Source organism: Thamnophis sirtalis, unplaced genomic scaffold, assembly GCF_051295495.1.
Source record: "Thamnophis sirtalis isolate CommonGarterSnake01/CBP01778 unplaced genomic scaffold, rThaSir2_p1.2 scaffold_12, whole genome shotgun sequence".
NCBI classification, from domain to species: Eukaryota; Metazoa; Chordata; class Lepidosauria; order Squamata; family Natricidae; genus Thamnophis; species Thamnophis sirtalis.
The window spans coordinates 37,883,409-37,902,693 of NW_028261392.1; the positions used below are offsets into that span (position 1 = coordinate 37,883,409).

General features: G+C 42.1%; 1 protein-coding gene across 1 annotated transcript in view; it reads left to right on the forward strand.

The window, feature by feature from the left end:
- Positions 1-10,729: 10,729 nt before the first annotated feature.
- Positions 10,730-19,285, forward strand: part of NIPA2 (NIPA magnesium transporter 2) — a 32,655-nt gene continuing 24,099 nt past the window's right edge. The window contains exon 1 of the mRNA XM_014073459.2: positions 10,730-11,028. The gene's annotated coding sequence lies outside the window, so the exon portion shown is untranslated. The remainder of the gene's footprint in view (positions 11,029-19,285) is intronic.

Below are 19,285 nucleotides of genomic sequence, written 5' to 3' on the forward strand. Positions count from 1 at the left end.
AAAGAATATAAGGAAACCATCTCTAAATGATACAGTGAGTTGAATACTTACGGTTACCTACATTCTTGCTGGCTGAGAGAAAACATTTCGAATTCATAATTATCGTAATATTTATTTTATTATATCACACTACAGCCATAGACCCTGGGCTGTGGTGTAAACATAAGAATAAAAATATATAAGGTAAACACTTTAAACATCCAAAATATTATGCTTGGTTTCAAGCCCTTAGATTTCTGGGAAAGTTTTATTTCTGAAGGTAGATAAAACTGGGAACAAATAAATCTCCAACAGGAAGCTATTCTGGACAGTCAGACCTATTATGAAAAAAACATTTTTGTAAATTTTGCTCTCCCCCATAACTTTCTGAACATGGAAGATGATCAGCTTCTTCTTCTTGCATGAACAAAATGGTGATTCTAGCAGGAAAAGGTGATCCTGCAGGTAATCCAGCATCCAACCAATAGAAGACTTAATTGGTTATGAGTTTAAATTGTGCTCAATGCAGGACCCAAAAAGTGTTTCAGTGTGGCCACTGCTATGAGCACTTGGAGCATGAAGCTTCTAAGTGTTGTTGAAATGCAAACCCACATAGATTGTGTTGTAGTAATCTAATTGGGTGACATAAGCCACTATAGTGCGGTCCCAAGTAGATAAAAGCAGGCAAAAGCCCACCTTCTCCTTGTCCCAAGGCCTGGGGCAGAGTATCATATTTTTAATACTCTTTTAAAGGCCAGTAAAATGAGGGTTGTACAAATTTCCAGGGTGGTCCATGACATTCCTTAATAGAGAGAACTAACTTTGCCAGATCTTAGATGATGGGCAGAAGATGGGTGGTCCTTCAAATAACTGTTGCCTTGGGTTTTAAAGGTGATAACCAGAACCTTGAATTGTATCAGGAAATCAGCAGATACCCAATGGAGTTCACAGAGCAGGGGTGTTACATTGGCTCATTTCTGCTTGTCTGCTATTTCTATATTAGCTGTAGCTTTCTAATGGTTTTCAAAGGCAGACCCATGTAGATAGGCCTTGATTTACAACCATTTGTTTAGCCATATTCAAAGTGACAATGAGACTGAAAAAAGTGAGTTACAACCAGTCTTTGTAGTTATAACTTCACAGCATTCACATGGTAATCTAATCAAAATTTTCTTGCCAACCATAAATGTTGGTCCCATTTGTAGTTGTGTATCGAATACATTGCAATAGCACATCAAGATGACCAAGGCATGAATAACCATAATCAGCCTCCCAGTCCAGAAAGGATGCAGCTCCAGGAAACTAAAACTAAAACACTACCACTGCTCAATCAAGGACTTCAGGTTTGATTTTTCTCCTCCTATCAACACCAAATGGAACTGGCTATGGAGAAGGGAGAAGAATCACCAATAGTCTAGAAGGAATAGTAACCCAATGGATGTTAATTATGATAGAAATGCCTATTTATAGAAAATCATTTACCAGTACTCGGATTCAACGTACAGCAGGCGCTTCTGCAGAAGGATGTAAAAAAGGCAAATAGAACATGTATGTATGTATGTATGTATGTATGTATGTATGTATGTATGTCCACAGCTACAATTATGTGGCTGTGCCCACTATCTTTATTTTTTGACTCTCCCTCTTTTGAATGTTCCTGCCGCTCTCTTATACTTTACCATTCATTGCCAGTAAGTTCAGAAGGCTTACTCTATTCATGATTTTGAAGCTATATCACAATTAAATACTTCGTCACTATTATAAATGCAACTGAAGAGTTTATTGTATCTCAGTTCTAAGAATTCCCAGATCTCTCCTTTTTCTTCAATTTTGGGTGACTATATTTAAAGTTATTTTTTTCCACAAATAACCACCTTAAACCCCCCATAAGATCAACACACGCAGAAAGCATTCGATAACTTAGATTGGAATTTTTTAATCACACAACTAAAAATGATGAAATTCAGCGACAAATTTATTAAGATTATAGAAACTATATATTCACAGCAATTAGCAAACATTATAATTAATGGAGAATTAACAGAGAGGGTACGAATCGGAAAGGGTGTTAGACAAGGGTGTCCGCTCTCCCCATTACTATTTATTATGTCGTTAGAGGTACTCCTAAATCAGATAAGATTAAATCAGGAAATTAGGGGTTTGACCATAAAAAAAGAACAATATAAAACACAGGCCTTCACTGACGACATGGTCTTTATTGTGGAAGACCCTCTAATCTCAGGACTGAAATTAATGAAGGACATTGAGGACTTTGGGCGTGTGGCCGGATTAAAAATAAATAAGGAAAAAACAAAAATGATTATAAAGAACTTTCCCAAAAAACAGATAGAAGAACTAGAGAAAGCAATGGAATTAAAGGTAACTAAAAAGGTCAAATACTTAGGGATTTGGCTATCTGCGAAATGCTCTTCTATAAAAGAAGATAACTATGATAAACTATTACGAAACATCCAAAAAGATTTTAAAAATTGGTTGAAGCTACAAATATCGTTGATGGGAAGAATCGCAGTAATCAAGATGAATGTCTTGCCAAAAATACTCTATTTATTTCAAACGGCACCGGTCAAATTAGGAGAAAATTTTTATAACGATTTGGATAAAATGGTACGAAATTTTGTGTGGAATGGCAAAAAGCCTAGAAAAAAATATAAGCATCTTCAAGATAAAAGAGCGCAAGGTGGAATGGGCCTACCGGAATGGAAATCATATCATCAAGCAGCAACAATGTGGATAAAGGAGTGGGTAATGTTAACCAACAAAAGAATCCTAACGATAGAGGGCCACGACTTGCAATGGGGGTGGCACAATTACTTATGGTGTGAGGGAAATAAAGTCCACAATTATTTTAGAAGACACCATTTAAGAGGGGTACTGATTAAGGATTGGCTGGAAATTAGAAGGAAATTCTATATCCAACTACCCAAATGGATATCCCCGACGGAAGCCCTGATATACCCAAATCTGATAAATTTTGAAAAAAATGTTATTTACAAACAGCTGTTAGATGACCAAAATAGACTAAATTCCAGGGAAAATTTGGCTGAAATGGGAATAAATATTGATTGGTAGCCATACTTTCAAATACAAAATAAATACAAATCAGATCTAGCACAATTTGGCTTTCAGGACAAGGACCAGGAATTGGATAAAATCTTAATAGGACCAGACGAGAAATTAATCTCGAAAATATATAACTGCTTGCTGATCCGAAAAATGGAAGCAGAAAGAGTGAAAGAAGTCATGGTAACCTGGGCCCAGAATATCGTCCACACAATTGACCTGGATGACTGGAAAAGGGTATGGGAGTGGAACCTGAAATTAACGAAGTCGACGGCCTATAAAGAAAATATATACAAAATGTTCTACCGCTGGCATCTCCCTCCGACAAGACTGGCAAAAATTTCCTCAAAATTATCGGCCAAATGCTGGAAATGCAAAACAACACTGGGCATGTACTACCACATGTGGTGGACGTGTCCGGTGGCTAAGACATATTGGAAGCAAACACTAAGATGGCTGAATGAAATCATGTCAATTAAATTAAGTCTTAAGCCGGAAATGTTTCTATTAGGGATAACAGATCAAAAAATAGGTAAAACCAATCAATACCGTCTCGTCCACATCTTGACGGCGGCAAGGATCGCTTACGCGCAGTGCTGGAAGAGTGAAAATGCCCCCACTAGCACAATGGTGATGAATAAAATCTTAGAATTAGCGGAAATGAACAGATTGACAATGCGGATTAATGATAAAGAAGACACAGACTTTTACAAAGTCTGGGAGAAATTGTACAAATGGCTTGATGAGACAGTGAGGATTCAGATATAAAAGGAGGTAGCTGACTAACTTAAAATGATCTAAGCAACAACTCAAATAAACAATACACAAAGACAGAGGGACAAATGAGAGTAGAAATGTATTAGAGGTGAGAATTCACCGTCGAGTAATACCATTAGACCACAACGTTGGAAAAACTTGAAAAGCTGATAGGTAATCCGTTATAACTACCTGCATGGAATTAGCAACCTAGTCTCATACTAGGTAAGGCGAGATGAGCTATGGGAGATGAAAATATGTAAAGAGCTTTATCTATTTTTGTATCTTGTATTTTGTAAATCTTGCCTTTTTTTATATAACTTTCAAATAAGGAAAAAAAAAAAAAGAGAACCAGGTCATCCCGAAGAGGAGAATATGTAAACACAACAACGGATAGAGTGGATGGAGGGAGGAGTAGAAGGAAAGATAGGAAGGAGAGGAGAAAGGAGAGGAATAGGAGAAAGGGAAAGGCAGAGGAAGAATGGGAGGGAATGTAAGAGTAGGAAAGAGGGGAGGAATGGGAAGAAGAGGGGAAGGGTAAAGGGGAGGAAGGGGAAGGAGAGAAGGGAAAGGAGAGGAGGAAGGAGGGAAGGAGAGAAGAAAGAGAAGAAAGGGGGTAGGAAGGAGGGAGGGAAGGAGGGAGGGAAGCAAGGAGGGAAGGAAGGAGGGAAGGAAGGAGAGAAGGAGGGAAGGAAGGAGGGAAGGAAGGAGAGAAGGAGAGAAGAAAGGAGGGAAGGAAGGAGGGAATGTAGGAGAGAAGGAAGGGGGGAAGGAAGGAGGAAAGGAAGGGGGAAAGGAAGGAGAGAAGGAGAAAAGGAAGGAGGGAAGGAAGGAAGGAGGGAAGGAAGGAGGGAAGGAGAGAAGGAGGGAAGGGGAAGGAGGGAGGGAAGGAAGGAGGGAAGGAAGGGGAGTAGGAGAGAAGAAACGAGGGAAGGAAAGAGGGAGGGAGGGAAGAAGAAGTAGGACCGTTGTAAGATAAGATGGATCTATGGGATGTTAAGAAAGCAATCTTCAAGTATATTGTCAACTGTAGGGAAAAATTGTTATAAATACATATTATTAATAACAGTTATGAGATCATATAATTGTGAATGTATATATGAAATTGATAAAATAAAATTAAAAAATCAACACGCCCATTTAAAGTCTTAACTGGGGGGGGGGGTAAAACCCTCTAAGAGTCCCTATTCCACAAAACACTTTTGTTAACACACAACCACACTATCTGGGTCACCATTTTGGAGTTAATGGAACTCTGCCTATTTTCTCCAGGAAGTATTTAATATGAACCTTTGGAACAGGAATTCATTGGCAAAGCTATATGATATCATTACTCCTTTCCCATTTGGCTAGCCAACAGCTCTAGTTGTGGCTTGACTGTTTCAGCCAACTGGCATACCTCCAGACAATTTTACAATGCAATAACTTTGGCATCAACAGTTGGGAAGCAAACGCAAAACACTCTGTATTTGAATCATTGTTTATTCAAGTTAACTTAATTTCAAGATTTCCATAGCACACTGAAACATACCCTAACTCCTTGGACTGAGTTTACCAAATCCTAGGCCAAAATATGATCTGTGGTTCATCAGGCCATGTGAATTCAAACATTGATTTCCATATGAAATGTGTTTCAGTGTGTAGGAATTTGCATGGAAAGACCCTTTTAGGAATGGTTTCGCCATTATGTAAATGCTGAAGAACTAAAACAGTAAAGAACTAATTAGCTAGCATTTCAGTCAACAAATCACTTTTCCTCCAGAAAAATGGTTTAGGACATATCAGTGGTGGGTTTCAAAAAATGTTCAAACCTACTCTGTGGGTGTGGCCTCCTTTGTTGGAGTGGCTTGCCACCCATGTGACTGGATGGGAGTGGCTTGTCGCCCATGTGACCAGATATGAAGATGCCGACGATACTTGTCAGAACCACAAGCAGAATAAAAGAACAAACAGTTTTTATCTGAGGCAGCTCCCCCTCAGCCCCCCTCCTTCTGCAGAGAAAAGTAAAAGCAGTTTAAAACTTTTTGTCTGAGGCAGCACCCCACACCCACCTCCCTCTGCTGTGAAGAGAGACAGGAAGGAGCAAAGCTCTTAATTGTCAAGGCAAAAAAATGAAGACAAGAGAAAAGGTTTTATCAGAATTCATATTCTTCACTCACATGTCCATTCCATCCATACCTATCTCCTCATCCCCAGGCTCATCCGGACATACATTCCATCATCTGATCCTTCAAACTCTGACCTTAAGTAATTAGATTTTGCTCAGACAAAAATAGTAGCAAGTGCCTAGGGAAACACAATTCCTAGTGATCAGAGCTGCATGCTTGTTTGCTTCCCACCTTTATTATTTTGATAACCTCCAGATGGCTAAAATACCTTCTTCTCCTATTTTCGCCCACAAAAACCTTGTGAGATTTACGTTATTGTAAATAATGTAAATGTATCACGATACATTTCTTTTGCAAATACGCTAAGCAGTTCTAAAACGAAATTCCACTGAAAATAAACAGATATTATCTGTCAACAGCGGATACTCAATAGTAAAGGATTAGAATCATACTTAAAATAATAGAAAAGCCATTTAAAGCAAGAAAGTACCAGCTGAATTTAGAGCTCAAACGTTCCATGCTTAATACAGGTATGATACAGGTAAGTCTTCGACTTGCAACAGATCATTTAGTGACCGTTCAAAGTTACAACGGCCCTGAAAAAAGTGACTTATGACCATTTTTCACATTGCAGCATCCCATGATTATGTGGTCACAATTTGGACACTTGGTAACTAGTTCATATTTATGACAGTTGTAGTGTCCCAGGGTCAGGTGAGCAACTTTTGTGATCTCCTGATAAGCAAAGTCAATGGGGAAGCTAGATTCACTTAACAATCATGTTACTAACTTAACCACTGCTGTGATTCACTTAAGCACTGTGGAAGGAACGGTCATAAAATGGGGCAAAATTCGCTTAAAAATATCTTGCTTTGCCACAGATATTTTGGGCTCAATTGTGGTCATAAACTGAGGATTACTTGTACTATGCCCTTGTGATGGAGATTACAGGCATTATTAGAAGAAGAAAAACAAAGTTGCAATTCTGAGTTAATGCTTTGGACCTCCAGCAGGAAAGGCTCTAATCCCGACTGCTTTTTCCAATGCTTTTTGATTATGGCAAGGTTAGTTTTGGGTCTAAGTCTACATGGAGAGAAGTAAGCAGTGGGGTACCATGAGGTTCCTTCTTAGGCCCAGTACTCTTCAATATCTTCATAAACGATTTAAATGAGGGAATAGAAGGGGAACTTACCAAATTTGCAGATGATACTAAGCTGGCAGAAATAGCTAACACCCTAGAACAGTGATGGCTAACCTTTTGGCGTGCCAAAATTGTGTGTGCATGCACCACCCACCTGCGCATGCATGCGCAACAAACCCCACACACATGCACGTGTAAACACACACACCCCATGCATGGGGAGTTTTCACCCTCCCCAGGCTCCAGAGGTTTTCCTGAAGCCTGGGGAGGGCAAAAACTACCTCCCCCTGAAGGCCCTCTGGAAGGCAGAAACAGATCATTTTGGAACTTCTGGTTGGCCCGTTGGGCCCGTTTTTCACCCTCTGCAGGCTTTCCTGAAGCCAGGGGAGGGCAAAAATGGGATCCCTCGGTCCTCCAGAATGTCAAAAATCAGCTGGCTGGAGTTGAGGGCTGCCATGCTGGTAAATATGGCTCCATGTGCCACCTGTGGCAAGCGTGCCATAGGTTCGCTATCACGGCCCTAGAAGATAGGCTCAAGATCCAGATGGATCTTGACAGACTTGAACACTGGGCCCCATCTAACAAAATGAAATTAAATGTAGATAAAAGTAAAGTCTTACACTTAGGTAAGAAAAAAACAAAAGTATACAAATAAGCTGGGTGAAACCAGGCTTAATAGCAGTGACTGTGAGAGGGATCTTGGGGAGTCCGAGTCAGACCGGGCACTTTTAACATCCAGCATCAGAGTTTACATCCGGGCAATTAGGACGTCAAAAAGAACATACATTGCCTCTCTGATTGCTTCCGCTGAGTCGCGCCCAGCCGCCTTGTTCAGGATAACCCGTTCCCTCCTAAATAGGAGGGATACGAGCGATCCTTTGCAAGGCAGAGCTGAGGACTACGTCCAATTCCTCGCGGATAAAGTTGCTCGGCTTCGGGCGGACCTGGACTCCAATTCTGCAGAACCAGCTGAGGCACTAAGGGATAATCTGGTAGGACATCACTGGATTGATTTTCAAGCTGTTACCCCTGAGGACGTGGACAAGGCCATGAGAGCTGTAAGTGCCTCCACATGTGTACTGGACCCGTGCCCCTCCTGGCTGGTTGTTAACAGCAGGGAGGTGACACGGGGCTGGATCCAGGCGGTTGTTGCCGCCTCTCTCCGGGAGGGGGTCTTTCCCCGCGCATTAAAGGCGGCGGTGGTGAGACCTCTCCTGAAGAAGCCATCTTTGGATCCAGCCGTCCTAAACAACTATCGTCCAGTCTCCAACCTCCCCTTTGTGGGGAAGGTTGTTGAGAAGGTGGTGGCCTTTCAGCTCCAGCGGTCCTTGGAAAAAACCAATTATCTAGATCCCTTCCAGTCGGGTTTCAGGCCTGGCTACAGCACGGAAACCGCTTTGGTCGCATTGATCGATGATCTCTGGAGAGCCAGGGATGGAGGTCATGCCTCCATCCTGGTACTCCTTGACCTCTCTGCGGCTTTCGATACCATCGACCATGGTATCCTTCTGCGACGACTGCGGGAGGTGGGGGTGGGAGGCACTGTCTTACGGTGGTTCTCCTCTTACCTCTCGGACAGGTCGCAGTCAGTGTTAGTCGGAGGGCAGAGATCGACCCCTAGGCCCCTAACGTATGGGGTGCCGCAGGGTTCGGTCCTGTCCCCCCTCCTCTTTAATATCTACATGAAACCGCTGGGTGAGATCATTCGACGGCACGGGATAAAATACCACCAGTATGTGGACGATACACAGCTGTATCTGTCCGCCCCGTGCCAACTCAATGAAGCGATGGACGTGATGAGCCAGGGCCTCGAGGCTGTTAGGGACTGGATGGGGGTTAACAAGCTTGTACTCAATCCAGATAAGACCGAGTGGCTGCTGTGCTTCCCTCCTACTAATTGGCCAAATGTTCCACCTCTCAGGCTGGGGGGTCAAATAGTACGCCCCTCAGATAGGGTCCGCAACTTGGGAGTCCTCCTGGATCCACAGCTGACTTTTGAACACCATTTGTCAGCTGTGACCAGGGGGGCATTTGCCCAGGTTCGCCTGGTGCACCAGTTGCATCCCTACCTGAACCAGGAGGCTCTCACAACAGTCACTCGTGCCCTTGTGACCTCTAGACTGGAGTACTGCAACATGCTCTACATGGGGCTGCCCTTGAAGAGTATTCGTCGACTTCAGCTTGTCCACAATGCAGCCGCGCGAGCGATCGTGGGTGCGCCTCGATTCACCCACGTAACACCTATCCTCCGCGAGCTGCACTGGCTGCCTGTTGATCTCCGGGTACGCTTCAAGGTGCTAGTTGTCACCTACAAAGCCCTTCATGGTATTGGGTCTGGGTACTTGAGAGACCGCCTACTGCCAATTACCTCCACTAGACCAATAAGATCCCACAGACTAGGCCTCCTCCGAATTCCATCAGCCGGCCAGTGTCGACTGGCGACTACTCGGAGGAGGGCCTTCTCTGTGGCTGCTCTGACCCTCTGGAACGAACTCCCCATGGAGATTCGTACCCTCACCACCCTCCAGGCCTTCCGCATAGCCCTTAAAACCTGGCTGTTCCGACAGGCCTGGGGCTAAAGACTCCCAGCCCCACTTCGAACGGTATGATTGTTGTGTTTTTTAACTGTGTATGGTCTTTATGTTTTTGTAACTTTGTCTGTTTTTCCCCTCCCTTTGAGTTGTGAGCCGCCCTGAGTCCCTTTCAGGGAAAAGGGCGGCATACAAATAAATGAAAATGAAAATGAGTCTTAGTAGATAACCAGCTGCAGCAGCAGCCAAAAAAGCCAATGCAATCCTAAATTGCAATAACAGAGGGATAGAATCAAGATCAAGTGAGGTACTAATACTACTCTATAAAGCCCTAGTAAGACCACACCTAGAGTACTGCACCTAGTTTTGGTCACCACACTATAAAAAGATGTTGAGACTCTAGAAAAAGTGCAGAGAAGAGCTACCAAGATAATTAGGGCACTGGAGACTAAAACATATGAAGAACAGTTACAGGAACTGGGCATGGCTAGTCTAGAGAAGGACCAGGGGAGACATACTAGCAGTCTTCCAATATTTGAGGGGCTGTCACAGAGAGGAGGGGGCCAAGCTATTTTCCAATGCACCTTAAGACCAGACAAGGAAAATTGGATGGAAAATGAATAAGGAGCGATTCAACCTAGAAACAAGGAGCAACTTTCTGACAGTGAGAACAATCAACCAATGGAACAGAAGTTGCCTTCGGAAGTTGTGGGGGCTTCATCACTTGAGACTTTCAAGAAGAGATTGGACTGCCATTTGTCAGAAATGGTGTAGGATCGAGCAGGGGGGTAGGGAGGTTGGACTAGATGACCTATAAGGTCCCTTCTAACTCTGTAAATCTGTTTTCGAGCACTAACTCCAGACTTATAAAGCACATTTTTATAGACAGGTCAGTCTATCGTACAAAGAGCAGAGCCAGATGATGCCTCGCACTGTCAATTTCACCGCTTTGAGGTAGAGCAGATTGCGGGAAGCGGGCGCTGCAGGCGAGGCGAAGGAGACCCACGCCGCTTACTCCCACGCAGCCCTCCTTTCGGGGTGGGGGGGGGAGAGGCAAGAGGGCGGAGCAAACGGCACCGTGACTCTGGCCGCGAGCGGGCAGCTTCCGCAAAACCGTTTGTTTTGTCGCCCCGCCTTTTCCGGCCGCGGTCGGTGCGAGCAGGAGGAAGACCGGCAAGAGGCGCGCGGGTTTAGTGGCAGCGCCCAACGAAGGGCGATGCGCAGCCCCGGTGCTACCTGAGGTGGGGGCGAATCTCCATGGCGACGGCGCGGCTTTGGGAAGGTCCCTCGGCTTTCCCGTCCCCCGGTGGCGGTGGTGGTCGTGGCGGAGGCGGTCGCCGCCCTCCTGCGGCTGCAGCGGCCGCAGCCCCTCTCGGAGCTCGCGGGATGTGAGGGCGAGGCGCTGCCGCGGAAAGGAACTTCGCCCGAGCAGGTGATTCCTTCTTCCTCACTTTTTTGCGGGAAAAGAGAAGTCGCATCTCGGGAAGAGGGTGCTGCGGGTGGCCGGCCGGCCGGCCGGCCGGCCTGCCTCCCTCGGTCCTGGATCCCCTGCTAATTGCTGCGCCTTGAAAAATGCGCGCGTAGGAGACTCCGGGCATAAGTTAGAAGAGGTGCTCGGAGAGGACTGGGTGTGACTTAGACGATGGCTGGCGGCTTTTTCTTTCTTTTTTAAGGGAGGCTAGTAGCTTTATTCGATCTGGGCTTCCAAGTGCGGTGTTTATACGTGAAGCCCTCCACCTCTGGAATATTAGGAGGGCTAATAGTTTTGGGGAGGTGGTTTTAGTCCTTTGGCGTATTCAAGCTAACTCAGCTACCTGGGCTTTAATTTTCTAGGTTCGGCTGGAATTGAATTGCAGGTTGCCGCCCTCCCCCCCCCTTTTTTTTTTGCTTCCTCTACAAGGTTCTTTTTACTGTTTTGTAAACATACCTTGGTTGTAAAATCAGGAACTAAAGGCCCTTGAACGGAATTTGGTTTACAACCTACAACCGACACCATATAAATGCCACACACACAGAATAGCCCAAAACACACACACTGCTAGAGAGAAGTTTCCTGAAGATGAGCTCCAGCACCAAATCCGAAAGCTTGGATAGCAATAGCAGTTAGACTTATATACCGCTTCATAGGGCTTTCAAACCTCTCTAAGCGGTTTACAGAGTCAGCATATCGCCCCCACAGTCTGGGTCCTCATTTCACCCACCTCGGAAGGATGGAAGGCTGAGTCAACCTTGAGCCGGTGAGATTAGAACCACTGAACTGCAGATAACAGTCAGCTGAAGTGGCCTGCAGTACTGCACCCTAACCACTGCGCAACCTCGGCTCATGACAAAACCTCTGGTCCGGGTGACTGACCCAGATTGGGTGTTGAGTTTGGTTTATTTTTCAAGGACCATGCATGAGATTGTGCAGTGCCTTGATAATTCTTTTGGAATTTAGTCATTTAAACTGTATAAAATTGTAAAGATCAGAGAAGGACAAGAGAGCAGAAAAGTTCATATGCAAGGTTTGAATTTTTGTTAGATTTGGTTTTTCTTCTAGCTGATTTTTTTCATCAGAATTCTTGAAATAATATGGGTTGGTTGTAGTATATGTTCCAAGATAGGGCATGATTTCATTATCAGTTTTTAATCAGTTTCCTCTTATTTTTCTGCTGGCAAAAATGCAGAGATTGTGTGAGATTCCTATCTTAATTCATATAGCAGAGCTAGGAGGGAAGATACCAGGTAAAGGCTTGCCTTAGAAGATAATTGGAAATACCACACAGCCACACCAAGATAGGAAGCCAAGAGCAGGCTATACAGGCCTAGCGAGCTTCTAGAAGAGGATATGGACATCTAATCCATTGGTTGATAGGAATTAATCAACTGAGCAAACCACTTGATCAAATTGGTTCTCTCGACATGACAGACTTCTAGTGTTAATTTTGATTTGATTGATGGTTAAATGGTCATTAGCAGGCTCATTTTACCTGTTGATTTCCCTGTACTTTTAAATCTAATGTATGAAACCATTGGAATAAATTTATCTACAACTTTAAAATGTATTTGCTTACTTGATTTTTTGCCCAAACAAACAGGGTAAATTGGATGTTGTTCATATACTGAGCATACTTAATATTCTGTTAACCATTTGGGATCATTTGTCCTGGACTTGAATGGGTGGTATATGGAAGCTTTGAGCATCTGAGGTTACCCAACTTGTATTTAAATCCAGATTAGTTTTAGAAATTGCTGATTTGCAATCCTCAAGCTCTAAAATGCATAAATAGGTCTCCCCCCCCCCCCCAACTTTTGGTGAGAGCTGATGAGGCTGAATAAAATAATACCAGACTGGGTCAGAAAATAGATTGGTATGGATTGATAAATTATTGTATCTGCAGAACATTGAGAAGTTTCTAAAATAAAATTGCCTCAAAATAACAGTTAAATATTGCTTTTCCCCATATCGTAGTGCAGTATTTAGAAATCAATATTGTGGGATGGCCACTGTAGAAGGAATGGTGGAAAAACAAACTCTATTTTGGATGCTGAGTTTGGGAATCTGGGTGAATCACTAGGCATACCACCTTGATTACTATTAGATACGCAAGCAGGAATAAATACTTTTGCCAGTTCTCAAACAATCAGTTCAATTACCTAACAAATGTATTTCTCAAAGATATTTGATAAACTCAGACTTTCTACTTCAAGCTTTCCTTGTAAATCTGCACAAATATTTTTCATATATTACCTTATTGATACTATATTATTAATTCTATAGGTAGATTTTATATATGACATAAAATCAACTATAAAATCAACTGCATACGTGTGACATTTCAAATATTTCATATGAACAATAATCCTGTTATAGTGTAAAATTCTGTAATTATAAAATGAGATATCACTAGGAAGAGCAATTCATTAGAGCCTGTTACATCTGTAATAGTCCCACAGTTCTTTAGTGATAATAGAGCTTATAAATAATATCACGTGCCACTCATGAATTGCTTTCTGTAACTTTCCAGCATACCCAGACAAAAGTTGCTTTGTTAAGATAAAGTTGAAAGTTGTAAGCACAAAATGCTAAGTTATTTTAGCATTCTTCATAGAGATAATAGGGAAACATTTCTATATACTTTCATTTTGCCAATGGCTTAAATTTTGTATTTGGATAAAAATTCTCTTAATAGAACACAATGATATAAATACAGTGTTTGCTTTTAAAACTGCTAGATAGCATGTTTTTTTTAAATAGTTCTTTCTATAATCTGTTTCAAGTAAAGTATATTCCTCACTTAATTTTGATAATTGGGACTGAATTTCTGTTTCTAAGCAATGTGTTTGTAAAGTGCAATATCACATGACCACACCACTTAGTAATAGCAGTTCTGGCAGTGAGGACAAAGCAGGTTGTCAAGCATGACCGTGACTTATGATTTCCACTGGCTTTTCTGATGACTTTGCATGTGATAAATTTATAAGGAAGATCTCATATCATAATCACAACCATGGGACGGTGTGAGTGTCAAAAACCCAGGCCAGTTGTTGTATGCCTAAGTCATGAACAGGTGATCATGTGGGCATTGCAATAGCCAGAACTTCAAAGATTGGTTCAGTGCCATCACAATTTTGAACAGTCATTGAACAAAGGGTCTTTAAACTAAGACTAGCTATAGAAGGTTTATGGGAGTCAGTTTAATGCAGTGATTAAAGGTGCCGATTAGAACCCAGAAGACTATGAGTGCTAATCCTACCTTAGGAAAAAAGACAGCTCGGTGACCTTGGGCCAGTCCTGCTCTCTCAGCCCTAAGAATAAGGCAATGACAACCCACTTCTGAAATCTTGACAAGAAAACGGTGAGGACATTTCAGACAATCATGTGGGATCAAGAGTGTAAAGAAGTGGAATTACAAATGATATAAAGGCTTTAAATGAGTTGTTACTCATGAAAAATTTGAATTGGGATGAATGTTATTCATGTGATGCCTCTATCAGAAGTTGGTTCAGTGAAGCAGGAGATGCTAAAATTGAGACCATCCGATGAGGAACATAGTCTCAGGAACATAGTCTCACCATCTCCCCAGGAACATGCAGGGAGGCCAGGGGCTGAGGACAATGCATTCCCAGGCCATCCGGCATTGAGGAAGTGGTCGACCAGAGGAGGAGCCATCTCCATCTGCACCTGAAAGCAGGGAAGGATCAGCTGCCAATGGTGCCGATGAAATGCAACATCCACTCTGACAAGGAACAGCTGCCTCCCCACCCAACCTGTAGGTACAGAGAGTGGAGTGAAGGGAAGCATAGAGGAGGTCTGCGAGGTTGCCCACAAGGAAGCAGCCCTGTTCCGCCTCACAAGAAACACCTGACTTGGGATGTTTTGGCCAGACACAGGGGAAAGGTGCATTTATCAGGAACAACCGTTTGCTTTGGTGAACACTCCCCTGGCACTCAAAAACACTACTTTGTGGATTTGGGGTTGTGATTCAGCCTTGTGGATTTTGGAGCTTGCTGTGTGGACTCAGAACCTTGTTTGTGGATTTCCTTCTTGCCTTGTGGATCGGCTCTGGTAACTATTGACTGAGTTTGTGGGACCAGGTGGCAGTGACAGTGGGTAGCTCCTTCAGGCAAAATTGTGGTGGAGCTTTACTGGCACCATTGGAGGACCATCTGTCATGATATAGCTGTACAATAAAACAGACTTTATTGGTAACTGCACTTGCCAACAGGACCCGAGTCAGAACAATTTATCATTTTAGATTCACAATAGGTTATGTAAGCAGAGGGAAAAGTATCCTAGATTTTGGATTTACTCCTATCAATCTATCCAGCATAATAGCAGTTAATGGTACCTGAATTTTCCAATAGTTAAATTAATATTTGGAGCAGGGATTTTACGAGCTTCTAAGCATATTTGAAATCCTGACATAAAATGGCTGAATATAGATAGTCCTTGACTTAAAATTGGCTGCTTAGTGACCAAAGTTCCAGCTAGAGTACTTACAATCCAGATCTGTGTGTGTGTGTGTGTGTATATGACATTTTATTGTATCTCCTTGAGTCCTTCTTTGAGATGGGCAGTAGAAATGTGAAAAATAAATAAAAAAAATAAATGATGGGCAAGCTCCATTACAAGATTATCTGTTATGGACATTAAAAATCTCATTTTGGTGAAGCATATAGGTGAGATTGAATAAAAAGTATTATGCTCAAAACAATTTAAAATGCAGAAATGAATCTGATTTCCAAAACGCAAAACCATTGTTCTTGAGCTCAGGTTTCTATATTACTAAATAGGATCAAGAAAAGCAGTCAATACAGAAATGGGCCATGAGATGAGCTTGATTTCACAAATGATAAACTTGTCCCGATACAAGTACATACAATTTAAAAATGGCACACTGAGAAAAGCATGCATGAACACTAAAATAACCCCAGACAATTATTTCCTGCCCCCATACATCAAGGCAAAAATACTATCACACATGCTCCAGATCTCCAGGACATTTGCAACCATAAAAATTCTACTTTGTTTATTGTTCTGCTTTTTTTAATAATACGATATGGGGCCTAGAATGAAGCTCTAAAATAAAATGCTATTTGAGACTGGCATGAATGAAAATCATCTGGACTTGGCCAGCACCAAATAAAACCTGTGGACAAAATTTTGCAGACCTCACATCAAGAAGAAGCCATGTAGCGAAAGATACTTTATGTTATCTGAGGGCAGATCTTAACCCATGAAGCAGCCCTGTTCTCTCAGAGGAGAACTCTGCAGTAACTCTGAATTTACTTCAGGCTAAGCAAACATTACTCAGAAGAAAGGAAATAAAAAAGGGTTGGGAAAAGGCAATATTGACAAACCAAAAACTTATGAAGTTGAATGGTTGGACTCTAACCTTAGACAAAATACTTTTTGTAACTATCATTGGTGGCTGTTGAACTTTAGTCATATATGGTTGAAGTCCAAAGGAAAAGTACTCTTAGACATCATAATTGTAGAATGTTAATATTCTACCTTTATGATGTAGGCTGAATAAGAACGTTTAGGAGGATAATATTCCTCATAGGGCTTTTAAACAGTAATGCTGATTACTAGTTTGTGTATTGGGAGTACTTCAATACAGCTCATCATGAATGATGCAGTAGATTGCAATTAATATCATGGCCCATTCAAATTCAAAGACCAAGACAATTTTGGAAGCCTGGTTTGAAAAACCTTCCTTATTTGGAAATTGTTATATATGAAGTCATGTTTAATATTTGTTTTTTAAACAAATAAGAGTGAATATGTGTTATATTTATTGTATTGCATATTGATGAGGTGCCATCAAGTAAAGTATATTCTGTTTGGCCTACGGGGCCTGACTTAGTATTTACTTATATCTGTCTGTCTGTCTATATTTATATACTTGGATGTAGAATATTGAATTACAGTAATAGTTTTATCTTGAAACATTGTCATATTCAGATAATACATACCTGAATTCAATATGAATAATAAAAGTAAATGGTAATCCCACATGGTCCTTCATGTAGATTTTTTTATTGCCATAATCAAGGACAATGCTGGCACATAACTAAGCATCCATGTTTTTTATGGATCTATATGTGTATAGATGAAGTCTGTATAGTCCCATTTACACAGCTTGAAGAAAAACTCATGTTTTATAATGTTATAATTAATTTAAAATTTACATTGAATCAGGAAGTGTGCTTTGCTCTGCATTGCTTACATGTCAATATTTGCAACATGAAACACAGTTCACACGGTCTATAGTCAAAGTTCAGCCATAAAAAACTATAATAGTTTTTACTGTATTTTCCCATGTTCTGTATTAAAATTCTGTTAATGATTTGCATCCTACTCTGTTCAAAACTAGTCTTAGAAAATAATAGATTCCAGTTTGGTATAGTGTGGCCCAATTTGCTAAATATTACTTGGGAAAGCTAGAGTTTTTACATACTTTCATCCAGCATGGGGAAAAGTTTCTAAACAGGAAGAATTGTGTGCAAAATTTAAAATATTATAAGGACCCATGCCAATTTTTTATAGAAATCCATGCCCAGGCTTGTAAGTCACAAAGCTTTAGTACCTTTTTTGTTTTAATGCTTATGTTTTTGTTCGGGGACAATATATTAAAATTGGAAGCAAATATGAATTATTAATGAGAAGTATTGTAGGAAATAATGCATAGTTTTATTCGAAGAGAAGAATAATGTTTTATTTGAAGAGAAGAAATGGCAGCAAGAAACGAGGATGCCTCTTCCTGAATATAGTTGAGCTAATTGTTTGATACAGTGTACAAAAAGAAAGTAAAAGAATTAATTGTTTTCTGTAAAAGAAAATATGTTTGTTGAGCCAATCATAGTGAATCATAGATATACATTATCCTAGGCGTTGCTTGGAGAGTCTAAGCATGAGTTAACGTCAGCTTGCTGCCCAAGGACTGAGTTCAAAGTTTGTGTAGCCACGCCTCCTGTTCCTTATAGAGGCCAGTTTAAAAAACTCAGTCGCCCTAAAAAGGACGCAGTTTGGGGAGCTCCAGTACTTGAGCAGCAAAGTTGGACTCTCCAAACAGTATAGTGTAACCTTTGTTATTTTTGTATTTAGTTCAGAGTTTAGTTTTTTTTGCAGTTTAGATTTTTTTCCGCATCATCTCTTCTCGACACGTGGAGCAGGCTGCTCGGTGCGAAGCTGCCTTCCGCGATCATCGTGGTTGAGGCACCACCGTGGGAGGTTCGTTCAATGGCTGCTGATGAACCTAGGGGTGCCCTAAAACTGTTGGAGGACTTTCCTTCTTGCTCCAGAGGCTCTCCTGAGGGGTCCAGATTGCCGACAGTCCCAGTGTCGCTCCAAACCATGCGGTGGCCATTTTAGACAGTTTAAAATTGGCGCGCTTTTCTTCTGAGCTGTTTGCCTTGCCACTACCTGTCTCCAAAGCAGATCGCTGCTGCGAGGGGTATTAATTTACCAACTTTGCTCCGGACAGGTCTCCCCTCCCCAGGAAGAATGTTCTGAGTGGCTGCAGGGTGTTTGGCTGTGTGATTTGGCCATACCCTTTGCATTTAGCGCGGATCTGTGGGCGCTCTGGATCTTTTCCAATTGGGGCCAACTCATTCATTGCCTCAGGACAGTGACTGTTCTATTTTGGACTTTAATTACTTCACTTCGACCTCCAGGGCAGCAGACCTGCAGTGAATGACAATTTCTTGTGCCCTGATCCCTTGGCAATGGCAAGCAACAGCGCAGCCGAAGATATTGAGCAAGCAGGTCCATCCACCAGTAAGCACAACAGGCCCGGTCCTGCTGGCAAGGGTGAGGGTACTGGGTGTACATCTAAGAGGAAACAACCCAAGCCTAAGAAGGCGTCCAAAGCTGTTGAAAATATTGCTGAGAGATGCCAAAGAGCCCTGGAAAAACTATTTCAAAAAGCCTAAAGGCTTGCCAGGGCTCCTTCTTCATCTGTGGAGGCCTCTGTAGGCCCTTCCCAGCCTACTTTCCATTGGGATATTTCTCCATCTCTGGTGGAGGAAGGGGAGCTTGACTTATCACCCGATCCATCCAGGGCATCTCCTAGATCCCTCAGTCCATCCCTGGTTGAGGATTCAGTGTGTGAGGCCTGTTCCTTCATTGAGGAGGAGGACCTTCCGTCTCCTAACTGTAGAACCAAGGGCCATTGCCTATCTGAGGACCAAGGCCCTAACCT